Genomic DNA, 14,906 nt, shown 5'->3' with positions numbered 1-14,906 from the left:
TACTGTTGTTATCATTATGTAAGTATGTCTGTGCAGTCTTCTCCATTTATGGAATTCTACTATTCTACTATGAAGCAGCTAAGCTTTGTCTTCAAAGGCACAGGCTGGCTCTGCATTTAAAAAGTCGTGCAAAAAGCTTTCTTAGTTAAAAGAAAAACGGTCAGAAATAATAGTTCCCAATCCTTCTAAGCCAGTTCTAGAGAAAGAGGAATATTTCTCATTCACCCAAATAAAATGAGACTCCTTATTCTTCTGAAGACAACAGCAGTCTGGACAAGACACTGACTTCTGACACTTCTGGAAAGATGCACCACAGTTTATGCAAATTCTGGCTGACTTTAGGCATCCTCTTCTTGCCCCTGCAGGATTTGCAAATCCCCAACTACCATTTCTCACTCTCCCATTGCTTGACAAAGTGATGGATGTAGCAGCCAAATTTGGACCAATTGAGGTTCTCCAGGGGTACCCAGAGACACGCTGAGGAGAGAAGTTGGCTTTGGGCTACCCCAAAGAGCTGAGTCCACCTTCAGCTAGTGGCAGAAGCTGGCAAGGACTCCACCCCTCCCTCAGAAACACTTTTTCTGGGCACTCACTCCTTCCCCTCCCTCGCCACACTCTCCAAGGAAGATGCAGCATCCCTGCTCCTTACTTCACACTGATACTCCCTCAGCTGGGCTTCCAAGCAGCAAGGACAAACACTGCCCATTGCTGGTAGCCTGAGGGCTGATTGCAGTACTCTGCACTTTCAAGAGTTTGAGATCCAGAAAGGTGCTTTGTCTTTTTGGCATGAAGAATGGCTCCTGCAGAAGGCAAGGCGCTGTAGTGCTCTACTTCTCTCAGCTTCCTCTTATTTTCCACAAGATATTGCCTTCAGTCCTTTGCAGCTGATCAACACCCTTTTCTAGGAAAAGCTGACTGCAGCCTCCAGCTCTTCCTTCTCCTTCCAAAGGCCAAACACTATTTGAAAACCATCTCCCATGGCCCTCCTGGACCAGCTGCCGTGGCTCAGCACTGTGGGCTCCTACATTCTATAGGGCACAGCAACATCCCAGTGGTGATGGAGGAGCCTGGCAAAACCCCAAAATGCACCTGGGAACCAAGTGCCTTTGACCTCTGGGGAGGCTGAGCCACCAACCAGGCAGGGCCTGTGTGCTTGGTCCCTTGGCCTCAAGGGACTGCCAATAACAGAGGACCCCAACAATTGAACTCACCTTGACAAGCTCAGGAGGAATTCCAGATTGTGGAGCTTTGGCTTCTGACCTCTGATTTGAGAGACCTTCATTGCGGTCCTCGTAGTTCTGCTCAGGGTTAGGTGCGATGCCCAGTGATTCTGGTGAGGATTCTCTCCATATGTCCTCATATGGATTTGTCTTACTGGAGGCCGGCCTGTGACTGGGGGCCTGTGAGTTGGATTTGGGCTGTTTTGGAATCCATATGGGAATCAGAGGGGACTCATGGCTCAGGAGCATCCTGGGGTCCCACTCGCCCAGCAAGTTCTTAATGCGCCTTGACAGCGCATCTTCTTTATTGGTCTGCAACACAAGAATAGAGGGGGAAATGTCAGAAACACCCCAAGCAAGAGATCCAGCTCAGCAAGAGACATTGCTCAGCATCTTCATGGAATGACCATGCATCCCCACAAGGGCAGTTAGGAAAGTTCAGTGCAGCAGATGGGAAGATGATATGTTTGCAGGGATCAGGCTCAAGTCTGCTACAGCCCATGCTGAAGACACAGCCCTCCTCTCCCACCCCAAGCCTCCTTCCTTCTCTCCTTCCAGCCTGCACTCCACTCCCATTACCTTGTAGGGCTTGGCAAAGAGGGGAGTCTTCTCCAAAAATGGATCTTCCTCCTCTGGAGCTGCCTCCCTCTTCTGCTGCAGAATACGGATCAAGCGTCTGATGTCTTTCCAGCTTTCAGACACAGACAGAGGAAAGAGAGTTAGCACTCGAACCCCTGTTTATACTCCGTGCAGAAACTGGGGCATTCCCACAAGGGCACATGTCCAGCAGCAAAGCGGTGTTGAAATTCTCAGGATACTGACAGTGGACAGATCGGTTTTGTCCAGTGTGTTCTGTGCCCCAGAGCAATGAGACACACAGGGGACAACACACATCCTTCTCAGGGATTGCTACTCCTGATCCCAGCCATCAAGAAGTGTGGGAAGGGAAAGACTCTCCTCCCATTTCCTTGTGAAATCACAGGGGTGATCAGCACAGGAGCTGGCATGTAGTGACATGAGCCCTCTTGTAGTGATTAATGGGAGAAACTGGCAGTCTTGTCCTCCTTCAGACCTCTCACCCCAGTCTCCCCCCTTGTGAGTCAAACAGAATCTTCTATTCTGAAGGTGTTTCAACTTTCAAGGCTTGAACTTTGTCCACTTTATAAACAACCTTGGAAATTCACTCTATTTTAAACATATCTTTGGAAAGCTCCTTCCCTAGAAAATCATGCAGCTGCATTTAAAGCCATCCTATCAGCGTAATTAGAAAGGAGTTCTCAGACATTCAGAAAACACCAGGTCAAATCCCCCTGTTCCTCCTCAGCCACATATGCATGTACTCAGTCACACCTGCCCCACAACAAAACACCAATAAAGTGTCCCATCATGGGAAACCAGATCCTTTAAATTATCCCTGGCCTTTGAAAGACTACTGCAAAATGAGGGAAACTCTGGCTCTGATATTTATGGACATCGGGGAAGGGAAAGCATGCAGGCACAGTGGATGCAGGTATCTATTTCTACTCTACTGCACAGTCTTCTCTATATATACAATTCATAAATTCTTCTTTGCAAATCCAACTTCCCAAGTGTCCCGTGTTGCAAGGGGAGAGCCTTGTCTGCTCCAGCAGTGACATTACTCCAATACCACACCAATAATCAGCTCCTGAAAGTTTAATCATTCCTAGAGCCGAGGCACAGCTGCCTCATCTCATACTGAGGGGCCCTTACTTAAACTAAACAGGTTTTTGCACTGGATGGCATTCCTAATTCAGAGTATATAAGTCTGCCATCTACTGAAATGCCCAGACTTTTTAGATAAGCCTATAGATCTCCCAGTCTCCCCAGCCCTGTAGACACCTTTGCTGCCCATTGAAGGTGTTTGTCAAGATGCTCTTCAAAGCCTTTGCAAAGCTGAGCTCTGCTGCCATTCACAACCCTGCACAGTTCCCTTGAGGCCAGGGAACTTTGGAAGCTTTGGGACCTGCACCTCCAGGCTTAGCACCAACATGCCCAATACCTGGGAGCCTTGGTGCAGGGGGACTGCACAGTCCCAACCCCTCCATCTCCAGGGGGAAAACAGCTCAGCAGTGGAAAGTTAAAAGTAGTCCTGTACTTGCTGCTGCTGCCGTACACTTGATGTGTCACCAGGAAAACCCCAACAAGCTGACTGTTCAAAGAGGCAGATGAAACTGAATGCCTGCCCTGAAATATCACCTCAGTTCTCATCATCTTCAAGTATGTTCCACAAGAAGTAAAAACTCGCACAAATCGCCCCCACCCCAAAAAAACACAACTCGTGCTTTGCTACAGACTGAAACAGGAAAATACTCCCAGGCCGAAAGCATCCCAAACTGCAGAAGGGAGAGCCCTGGCTCCAGTAATAAGAGATTGGTTTCAGAAAGTTCAACAGACAATCTGCCCTGACCCGTGATAACATCCAGGCCCAGGTCTGTAACAGAAGCTCTTAAAATACCCATGTGCTCTGAAGCCACTCTCACTGTCAGGACAATCCTTACTTCATTTGTCCCACTCCACAATTCTGATTCTTGCATTGGAGGAGGAATTCTTTTTCTAAACCATCACAACATTCATCACAGCATCTGGGAAACCAAGATTACTTCAAATTATTTCCTACCTATTGTCACGGTTCTGGTTGTCCGTCGGTTCCATTATGAAGCCTCAGTTTGAGTCACTCTCTTCCAGAGAGTCACCTTCTCTGGAAGAGAACAAACAGATAATCCCCAGGAGTGATTATCTGCACAAGTTCGTGCCTAGAGGGGAGGTCAAGATCTCCAGGGACTTGCTTCACTTAGAACCTGGAGCGGCCGACTGGGAGTCATTCCAGTGCTCCCAAACATAAACCATCCAAACGCACGTAGAGAGAGAATGGGAGAACCAAGAGATCCATTTTCCCCTTCCCCCAGCAGTGTTGCTGCATTTCAAGTCAGCACTTAACTCCAGATTTGGCCAAGAGCACAAGAAACCAGGCCACTGCTACAGGCTCCAGGAAATTTACTTCAATTTTCAGAACAAAAGCGCCCTAAGAACCCTGCCCGTAGACAACGAAATGGCAGCACTTGTGGAAAGAGGAAGGAAAGAAATGGAGGGTAAAAACCATAAAAAGACAATTCTATATGAAAAGGTAACAATATTCTCTCAGCAGATGCAAGAAGGAGTCTTGAAATGCAAGATCTCAAAAATGCAGAAAAAGGACTGAAAACATTTACATTTAAATTTCTGACATTCACTTGCAGCATCTCACACTCTAGAGGGAGCCGATTTCTCACTGGGGAGGAGGCTGCAGGAGCATCCTGTGAAGTCTTCTGAATCACCCCACTAAGGACAACTGGTGTGAAACAAGAGCACAGACACTTGGGGGAAGAGGTGAAGCAGCTGAGCTCTAGGCCCATGGCTTTAACACCAGGGAAGGGACCAGCAGGGAACCATTCTGCAAGCCACAGAGAGACACAGGCCATTACAGATGGGAATCCTGTCAAACCCCCACCTCCCCATGCAGCTGGGAAGCCTAAGAATAGACACTCACACTAAGCTCAGAGGACACATCTGGAAGCAACACTGCATCTTTGCCTCCTCACCATCATGAAAACCAAAATGTTGGCTGGGAAACCAACTGCCTTAAAAGAACAAGGTGCCCACTTGAATTTAAAGAAAAATGAAGGTGGGAGAATTAGCAAGCGCATACAGGGAGAAGTCATTCCAACTTTTTTCCAACTTCTGTTGAGTGGACCTGGACCTATTGACATAACTTGTGTAGAGAGACATGCACACCCACTTGAGAATAAACAGCATGGCTGGGAGGCCTGCTCTGTCACCAGTTTATCCTTAAGATGGCCACAAAGCACACAGGTGGCCAGCAGGAAATCTAGATTCCACTGAACAGTCAAATGCCCTTGACAAGGCCAGGTTTTCAGCCACATTGGAGCTCCATGGATTTGAGGTTGTGCAGGCGGGCGGCATTAACCTGACGCTATTGGCAAAAGGCACAAATGCTCTTGCAACCAAGCTGTGCTTCTGAACATAAACTTTCCTCGCTGTGGAGAGGAAAGCAGGCACCCCAGTGACTCTGATGGGAATTCTTACAAGCTTTTGACAGCACTTCTTTTGGCCAGGCTCATTTCTGCATCCCATAGCAGGACATATTTGATTGCTCTTCTTTCTGCCTTCTCCATCCAGCCACAGGCAAAGAGGTGTTCTAATGAAACAAGGAAGCTTGGAAGCTGCTTGTAAACTTAAACCTTATGTACCCACCTCAAGAACTTTTCCTTCAAATGTTACTATCACTAAACTTCACACGATATTTTTATGGACAAAGCTTGGTGTTTCGCATATACTGAGGTATTTGAAGGGAAAACTTGACATAGAGTCGGAGAACACACCAGATTCATAGAACCGCAGCCCCATAGAAGCATAGAATGTTTTAGGTTGGAAGGGGCCTAAGATTTCACCTTGTTCCACTCCTCTGCCATGGGCAGGGACGCCTTTCACTAGATCAGGTTTCTCAAAGACTTGTCCAACCTATCCTTGAATGATTCAAATATTCTGGTGGCCATTGTTCTTATATACATATGATATACAAATATAGATATAGACAAGGCCACTGTAATTATAATAGCCTTGAGCCTTAAAACGGGAAAAAATATAAATAAATAGCTTTGGCTTCATGTTGGGATGTGAGTGTTTCCACATGGACTTTGCAACCTCCCTCTGGAGTCCCTGGCTGTGACAGTTCAACTGTAAGAGCAGCCTCCAGCAGCTGCTCCCACTTCCAACGGGGCAATCCCAGGCCCCAGCTGGGGCACCTGCTGCAGGCACTGCCCAGGAAAAGCCTAGAGCTCCCCCTGCCACACATCTGCCGGGTCTGCCCTTAAGCCTCTCCTTCTCAGTGCTGGCACCTTTTGGCAGCACATGGGGCAGAACCCGGGGGCCTTTGAGCTTCCCATGTCAGCCTCCTTTCCCAGGGATTGCCTGGCTCTTCTGCTCTTCAGAGACACTTAAAATTCAAGCTGCATCAGCAGCAAGCCCTCCTGCAACCTTGCCCTCTCCCCTTGAAAGGGATTTGTCCCACTGCAAGCTGGGGAATAATAATGCTAAATGGTTGCATAAACAAGGCTTTAAAGGCAATTTCCCCGGTCAGTGACTCTTTCCCAGCAAACTGCTGTCAGCTTGCAGAGGCAGGAGCAAGAGCCTGGGTTTGAAGGTGTTCCTGTTGGTGCTCAGTGCTGGAATGCAGCAGAGACAGCCATGGCTGGCCTGTTGGCCCCATGGCAGCAAAGCACAGAATTACCTGGCACAAGCCACCAGGCTTGTGGGCGATGGATGGCTCCCGAGTGGCAGTAAATGCGCTGCGAACAGGCTTTGAGGCCAAGCAATGCTCCCTGCGTGGAGCTGTGCTCGCTCTGTGCTGCTGCACTCTGCGGAGCACTGCCCAAGGACAGTTGGCAGAGCCCGGGCAACAACGGAATGTCCCAGGCAGTATCCAGGTGCCATGGGGGGGTCAGAGGGCATGGAACCCTGCTGGAACCTGCCTGCAGCCCCTGCTGCACCATGGGAACCCAGGCCTGCCAGGCAGCAGCACACGGGCTCTCCCCAGGGTGGACTCCCTCTTGGCACCGTGGTGTCTTCTCTGGCTCCAATCTGGGGTCATCTTTTTTTTTTTTTTTACCTTGACTTTTTTATCCCAGAGGCATTACCGCCATTATTGATGGCCTTCATTATTGCCAAGGATGGGTACATCTTGGTGTTATTTTTAAATGAACTATTTCATTTCTAGTCAAGAAAAGGAAAGTGACAAATGCTAAAAACCAATCGCATAAAGCCAAGTTTTAAAATTATGGAAAGCAATATATGAATAAATTATGTTTATTCCATCGTAACCTGTTTCTTCATTTAATTTGATTAATTCAGGTTGTTTGATGCTCTGATATCAAAAATGTCTTCCTTTCTTGTGCTGCTCCCAACATTTGAACATTACTGTGAGAATTTTTTTGGCATACTTTAGGATCCATCCTCATTTATCCCCTCCAGCTCAGAATATTCCATGATTTAGGACCAACGTCCCCGTACTCAGCACTGCTGAGGGTGCATCTGGAATCCTGGGCTCGGGTTTGGGACCACACTATGAGGCTGGGGCATGTCCAGAGATGGCACTGGAGCTGGTGAAGGGCTGCTGAGGGAGCTGGGCATGTTCAGCCAGGAGCAAAGGAGGCTTGGGAGGCACCTGCAGGAGGCTGCTGCTGCTCTCCCTGGCAGCCTGAGGGCAGCTGTGGCTCCCAGGCTCAGAAGGGCTGAGCAGCTTTGCCAAGAGCTTCCTGCCACATCCCCTGGGGGAATTCTTAAAATCAGAGAGTTTTGGGAAAGCTTCAAAAGGCAGGCCTCAGAGACAGCAGAGCTGTGATTGGAGCTAAGCAGTAACCGTAAGATTTGTCAGCAGAAAAATGATAGAAGAAGTAGAAAAGTACGGACAAATAGAACTATGGCCTGTGTATTACCATCTATCTAGAATACTCCCTAAGCTACAGAAAAGTATATCTAGCAAGATATTAGGAAGTTCTAAGCTTAATAATAGAGCTCTGTGCATTGTATTTTAAGGCTTACAAGCAGGTCTTTTATTCAAAATAAGCATTGTTTTAACCAAGATGTCTGTGCCTATAGTGATTGGATAGAACTACTGTCAATATGCTTTTGCTTTGCGTGATTGGTCAAAAAACTTTTGTGTTGTAACACTGAGTTCTTGTCTGCTGTCAGGGACACGAGCTGCTGGCATCTTCCCATTGGCATAACCATGTAAAGAGACTGATGCTGAAAAATAAACAGCTCGAGGCACATTCCACAGCAGTCCCATCCCATTCACACACAGTTTGTACATAGACCCCCAGCCAGCAATATCCCCCAGCATGTGGGCAGGGGCTGCTGCCATCCTTTTGGGTAGAACAGGGCTCAGGGTGCCCTGGAAGAGGCTGGCAGTGCGCAGGGGCCAGGCAGGCAAGCCGGATGCCAGTGGTGCCACTCAGGGTGAGGGAATTGTGCATGGCCAAAGGGGGAAAGCTGCCAGTGGCATCTGGCTTTGGGCAAGGCCTGCGGCCACCATGGAGCCAGGAGGGTTGCTGGGAAAGGGGCTGGGGGCAGCTGCCCTGGGCCCAGAGCCCTGCCAGCCTGGAGCTGAGGGCACCTGGGTGACACCAGATCCCAGCTGGCACATGGCATGTCACTGCAGCCCCGTGTGCCTTTGCAGCCATCGGGAAGTGTATGAGACACAGAACATGCCCATTGTTGGCATTTTCAGTAAATCCAGTGCACTTCCTGGTCTTCTTGGGATGTTCCCTATGGCACAGTGAGGTTACAGGGCTATGGGCAGAAAAGAAACCTGAAAGGCTTTCATGGAGAAATGCCCTGTTCTTTCCAGCACCACTTGAGGCTATTGCCTTGTGTCCTTGCCCTTTTACTTGATAAAAGACAGAAAATGTGGCTAAGTTAATCTTTCTGTGACTTGTTGTTTGGAACTACCTGAGCATGCTAGCTCAATGTTGTATTAATGATGTCTTTGCCTGCAAACCTGGATTGAAATTTCACAGGAATTTCTAGATGAATGATAGAAGTAAGATGATTACGTAATAAATTAAAATCAGCTATGCCTGAAAGGGCCCCAGTTATTTCTGAAGGAGATGTTTGTGTATATCCACATGATGTGCAGACTGTGACACAAGTTCCATGGTTAGAGATGAACAGCTCTTCATGTTTTGAGGGTGCTGGAAGGTGTTTGGATTTGTAAGAATTTTATTATTTTTTATACTATAAGGACTGTCAGAAATCTGCTGGGATAATAGTCTGACAACATGCTGATTTCTCTTGATGGTGTTTTAAAGATCTGCAAAGGTTATGGCAAAATGCTTCTGTCTGTTTCTAACCTCACCATGTTTTTTTATTTTGAGTGAGTTGTGGTAGGTCATAGTTTGAATGCTCAGTATATGAAGGAATGAAGTCCTTTTTCTCTCACAAGTTTCACTGAAGAGATTCCTGTTGAAGCTGATCCAGCAGTTCCGTAGATCTTTTAAAAATGACTACACGGGACATAAAACCGTATATAAATTTAGAAGGAATATTTCTATATTTACACAGTCATTTATGTTTTCAAAGTAATTCCCTAAAAAAAAGGTAAGCAATGATTTGTGAAGATTTTAAAATTATTTTCTGGAATTTAGATGGAGTCATGGGGTGAGATGCTCGTCCATGCACTCTAAATGCATTTATTAACCCCAAAAAAGAAAGCCATTGTAGAATGGAGTTCAAACAACCCACACTGGAGGGCAGTGTTGGCTGCCAGAATCGCTGCCAGTTCTTAGCCCGGAGGGTTTCGGCAGCCCGGGCTTTGAAAAGCCTGGGCGTGACAGATGCAAGAAGACGCCCCACATGCTTAGACCTCAGAGATAATAATTACATTTTCCCCTTCAGGAGGAACTTCCCTGTTAGTCTTGTCTTTGTTCATGGCAGTATCCAAAAGATTGTTGGGAAATGTGGCTGCGTGAGCGGCCATAGGCAGGCAACTGGAGACGGAGCGGACAGAGCGGCCGGCACCGGCCGGGCCAGCGCAGCAGCGCCCGTGCCGCCTCTCCCGGCCCGGCACAGCTCGGCTCCGCACGGCTCGCACCGGCACTGCCGCGCCAAATCCCCCGTGCGCCTCAGCAACTGCCCAGGCGGTGCCAGGAGCGCTCCCGAGCGGGAACGTTCCGTGCCGGACCACGGGCAAGAGAAGCGCCCTCAAATGCAGCAGCACAGCCCGATTGCAGCCCTGCAAACGCTGCCAGAGCTGCAGCTTCCTGCAATTGAACCCCGAAACTGACGCCGCAGGCGGGGCTCACCTCACTGCAACAAGAGCAAATAAATGTGTTCTCCCCTTCAATTTCATCCCCTAGAAGAGTAGAAAAGAAGGGGTGTTCCTCAAATGAAAGCCTTCAAATGATGGGGAAAGGGGGATTTTGGCCTCAATTCAAACCCTTTAAAAGGAGGGACACCAGGGCTGCCCCCTCAATTTAAACCTTAGGATGATGAAAATGGGGTAGCTACCTTCAAATCTAGCCCATAATATGACAACAATACTTTTCCCGTTCCCCTTAAAGTAGAACACAGGGATTCTCTGTCACCCCTGTGATACCCCTAACAGCCGGGAAAAGGCAGTTTTCCTTCAATCAACACCCTTAAAACCACAAGTGAAGGGGGATCCCCCCAGTTCAAACACAGACAATAACAGAAGAGTAGCTGCTTCCCTCTCCTTAATTTCTTTTGTCCTCACGAGCTCCTTTTTTTTCCCCTGGGGGCACCGGGGAGGGATTGGCAGGATGAAATTGAAAAGGGAAAGGACAGAAGTCCCTGCTACAAATCCACACGGGCTCACCTGTTCGGCTGCTGCTTCCCGGCACAAAGATTCGTCCCTCGGCACTTCCTTTAAGCAATGCTCTGCGTATCCAGGTGTTCCCCCAGACCCTGTGAGAAGCTTTCACAGTCCTTCCATGAGACAGCCCCAGGAGCCCCCCATAAACCCCTCTACTCAGCAGCTCCATGCAAAAGGGAGCTGAGCCAAACCCTCCCCCTAAAACAGCCTCCCCCCGGCAGGAGCCGACCCCCATCATCCTCACAGCTCACACCTGGGGCTGCTCCAAGCCCCCCATCATCCTCACAGCTCACACCTGGGGATGCTCCGAGCCCCCATCATCCTCACAGCTCACACCTGGGGATGCTCCGAGCCCCCATCATCCTCACAGCTCACACCTGGGGATGCTCCGAGCCCCTCATCATCTTCACAGCTCACACCTGGGGCTGCTCCGAGCCCCTCATCATCCTCACAGCTCACACCTGGCACTGATGCCACTCTCCAACAGCGCCTCTCCCCATCCAGCACACAGCCCGCTTCTCACAGAAACAGAGCAAACAGAAATCTGCTACGGGTGTTGGCTTTTCTTAGTCCGTCTGGTTCCATAATTAAAACATGCACGTGCACTGATGGCATTGAGGGAAAGCATTCCAGTGGAGAAAACTGTCATTCTGGTAGCAATTTTGATACACCTTCAGAAAAAGCAGAATCAGCAACATCTCCTAAGGCCCCTGCTGAGGAATCCAACCCTCCTTGGGACACCCAATGCAGCAGACCTCGAAAAACGAGGGGAAAAGTCAAGCTTGGAGTGAAAAAAAAGAATATAAACACACCAGCCTTTAAAAAAAGCCTTCACACAGCAATAGTGGGAACCAGTCACATTTCTTCTTTCCTTGCTTTCTGTAATGACATAAATATGAAGTAAAAAAACCTCATGAAACACAAGGTAGAGCTAGGATTTCACAGGCCTTCATTTTGGCACTCTGGATGACAAGCGCCTCTTCCGGGACTGTGACAGGATTTGGGGACTGGCAGAGAACGGAGGCAAAAAGTGCCAGAGAGCCCTTTCTATTGCATTCAGCCCCTGCAGCTGTTTCAGGGTTTCAGGGCACAGCTTGGTTCATTCCTAGATAAAAACGTTACAGCAATATTTTCAAAACTACTACCCATCTCTAGAGTTTCCTACATTCCTGTAAACAAATGAGTGGACAGAGAGGGCTTCTCCCCAAATGAATTTAGATACAAATTCCTATTCTTTACCAGTACCTATAAAAAGGAATAACGGGTTTTAGCATTCTACACCCACTCCACCCTGTGAATTTTGTGGCAGCTTTGGGTCCCTCTGGGGGACAGCACCCAGCGTGACCCCCCTTGCCCACCACCCACCTGCTCCTGCACTGCAGTGGGGCTCCCTCTCCTAGGGACCTCGGGGTGCCCCCAATGGCATCAGAGCCTCGAGTCTTTTCCCCCTTTTCCTCATCCCCAAAGAAGGCACAGCAACTGCCCTGGACAGCAGTGCAGCGCTTCCTTCAAGCCCTTTCCACATGCACATCTCCCCAAAAAGGGATTCTGCTGCAACAAAAAAGGGGGGGCAGCCCCCAGAAGGGTTGAGGTTAGGGCGAGCGGCAGCGAGAGGGAGCGGCAGAGACGGCGGGGACAGGACGGGATGGGACAGAGCGAGGGCCACTCTCAGCGCGATGCAGGGAAAGCCGCAGGTCCGGCGCTGTCGGCCGGGGTGTTTGAGCGGCACGGGGGGATCCGCCGAGAGCCTCCGGCCCCGCGCGGAGACTCCTGCAAGGGCCGAGGGGCGCCGGGCTCCGGCCCTCTGGGCTTTATTCTCCGGCACCCCGAGCCCCGCGGCTGCGGGGGAAAGAAGGGGGGGCGGGAAGAGAGGAGCGATAGCAGCGGATGAAAAAGGGCATGGAGGGAGGTCAGGCTGTGGAGGAAAAAGCGGGATGGGAAGGGAAAGCCCAGGAGGGGGGCAGAGGGAGGGTGGACAGAGGGGGAACAGAAGGGAGTAGCGGGGTAGGGACAGGACAGGAAGGAGCCGGGCTTGGGGATGAGAGGGAATGGGGGAAAGGGAGCGAAAGAAGGAGAATACGGGGAGAAGGAAGGAGGGGTAGAGAGAGGGACAGGCGGGGAAGCCTCACAGAGCCCCGGCTGCACCCCGAACCCGACCCGGCGCCTCGCCCTGCCCGGGATGCTGTTCTCGGCCGAGCTCGGCTCGCTTCGGAGACACTCGGCTAGAGACGGCTGTTCGGCTAAATTCAGCTATTATCGGCTAAAGTCGGCTATTGTCGGCTGCATTGGCCTCTTCGGCGCGGCTCGGCTCGGTTCGGCTGAACTCGGAACCGCTCCGTGTGTTCGGCGCAGCTCGGTTCGGCTCGGCTCCCTGAGGGCGGGAAAGCGGCGCCGCCTCACGTTAAACTCGCCCGGCTCGGGGCTCTCCTGCTGCCGCCTCCTGCGGGCGGCCCGGCCATCGCACGGACACGACCGGGTCACATTAGGCTGTGACCGCACTCGCGCTAATTAATGGGCACGAGAGCAGCAGGCCGGGTTCGGCCGAACTCGCTTCGGTTCAGCCAGCCTCGTAAGCTTCGCCTCGATTCTGTCGAGGTCGTAAGGTTCGGCTGAGCTCGTTCGATTCGGCCGAAGGCGGCGTCATTCGGTTGTGTTTTTATAAATATCTTTATATATTGATTGTATATTTCTATATTTAGATTTATATTTCTATAATACTTCTAGTATTCAAAATAAAAACCCCTTCTCTAACCAAATAAATACAAAAAAAGCCCTTCTTTTAAACGATATTGACATATTTTTATTTATACTTTGTATAATTATATTCACATTTATATTTATAGTTTCTTTTGATGCATTACATTAATAATTATATATAATATATATAAAATTCTAAAAATATATTTAAATTATTATTTATATTATGTATCATATCTACTGCTACAACTAATTTTTCCTATATTTTTAAATTTTATATATATCTATATGTATTTATATTTCTATACTTAGATTTCTACCTTTATATTATTTGTATTTTTAATTTTTATAATCGAAACCCTGCCTATTGACAAATAAAAAAACCCCGCTTTATTTAACTATTAAAAATGGTTCTATATTTATAATTTTCATATTTATATTTATAATTTGTTGTATATTACATGATAACATACCTGCTCCCCCATCCCTCTCCTAGGGACCTTGGGGTGCCCCCAACGGCATCAGAGCCCCGAGTCTTCATCCCCTTTTCCTCACCTCCAAAGAAGGCACAGAACGAGTCCAACTGCCCTGGACAGCAGTGCAGCGCTTCCTTCAAGCCCTTTTTTTTTTTTTTTTTTTTAATTGGGTCTAAAGCTACTTGTCCACATCTATTTAGAAACTACATTGGAACTTTTTTCTGAAAACAAAGACATTACCTAAATCCTCTCCCTATGTCCTAGACAGATATTCAGTTATTACTATCCAGTTGACTGGGCAGCAGCTTCTTAAATAGAATGATAAACAATATGTAAACATTTTAGCTACAAGCAAATAGGCAAATCTGAACAAGATACTGGTGGTCAACCACTGAAGTTATTTTGAAGCAATTTTTTAAACAATAAAATACTGATACCACAAAAATAAAGCAAAAAGCTAACTACTGGCTAAGAAGGAAAAATTAACTTTTGACAACAACATTCCAACAACACAAGCTTTTTCCCAATGTCATATCTTATAACTACCTCTCTTGGGAATTATTATCATGTATCCCAAAAGGAATAAATACCTCAGAGTGTCCTAAAGCAAAAAGTAGCACACATGAGCTCCTTACACTCCTAGGTCAGCCCAGCATGCACTGAGTCTGCAACAAATTATGCTCAGTGAGGGTCCGCAAAAAAAGTTTCAACTGATGAAAACTTACCCTGTTAGTTTGAACATGATGCAATCTGCAGGACTCCCCTGCACTCTCATTGATGAAACCAAACTGATGCCCATATGCTACACAGATCATACTGTCACTGCCTCCAGTAGGTCCATCCAGCAGCGTCAGAACCACTGCAGGGTCAGACCGGCGTATTTCCTATCATGTAAACAATAGCATGACACTCTTTTTCAAGGTCCTACTGTGGGTGCTTCTTGCCTTTCATCCCTTTTTTCTTGCCTTGTTTCTGGCCTTTCTTGCATTTTTCTGGGTTTTCTTCCTTTTTCTGGCCATTTTTCTGGGCTTTCCTGCCTTTTTTCTGGGCTTTCTTTCTGGCCTTTCTTGCCTTTTTTCTTCCCTTTTTTTCCGGCATTTTTTC

This window comes from Molothrus ater, chromosome 4 (genome assembly GCF_012460135.2).
Source record: "Molothrus ater isolate BHLD 08-10-18 breed brown headed cowbird chromosome 4, BPBGC_Mater_1.1, whole genome shotgun sequence".
Classification (NCBI taxonomy): Eukaryota; Metazoa; Chordata; class Aves; order Passeriformes; family Icteridae; genus Molothrus; species Molothrus ater.
This window is presented reverse-complemented; position numbering follows the sequence as displayed.